Below are 428 nucleotides of genomic sequence, written 5' to 3'. Positions count from 1 at the left end.
ATTCTATTTCTGGAACCCGTGAGATTTCATACCCTTTTCACTGTTTTCACTTGACGAAACTTAAGTTATATATATATTAATAATATAATATATAATCTAATAATAGTCCTCATGGCCTGGGGGTACCGCCTATCTTTGACATAAATTGGGTTTTCCGACTTTAAATGGATCTGGTGTTCAGTTTTCCCAGTGGTGGCCAACAGTTCTCCCTCCCGATAAAATAGGTCATCGTTTTTATCGACCAAGCGCATCAACGTCCGATCCCAGTCTACCGCTCCAATTCTCATACTCCCACTTTTCCCTTTAGCCGTTACTTCGTACCTTCGTTTGCCTATTTTATATTGCCATCTTTTATTGTTAACGTTGAGTTTAAACCCCACGCGTTGGAGTACGTCACACCCTATTATCAGTTCGTACCCTGCCATCAA

Source organism: Halyomorpha halys, unplaced genomic scaffold (genome assembly GCF_000696795.3).
Source record: "Halyomorpha halys isolate HHAL.00 unplaced genomic scaffold, Hhal_1.1 Scaffold590.1, whole genome shotgun sequence".
Classification (NCBI taxonomy): Eukaryota; Metazoa; Arthropoda; class Insecta; order Hemiptera; family Pentatomidae; genus Halyomorpha; species Halyomorpha halys.
The sequence above is the reverse complement of the archived record's forward strand: the minus strand, read 5'-3'. Positions refer to the sequence as shown.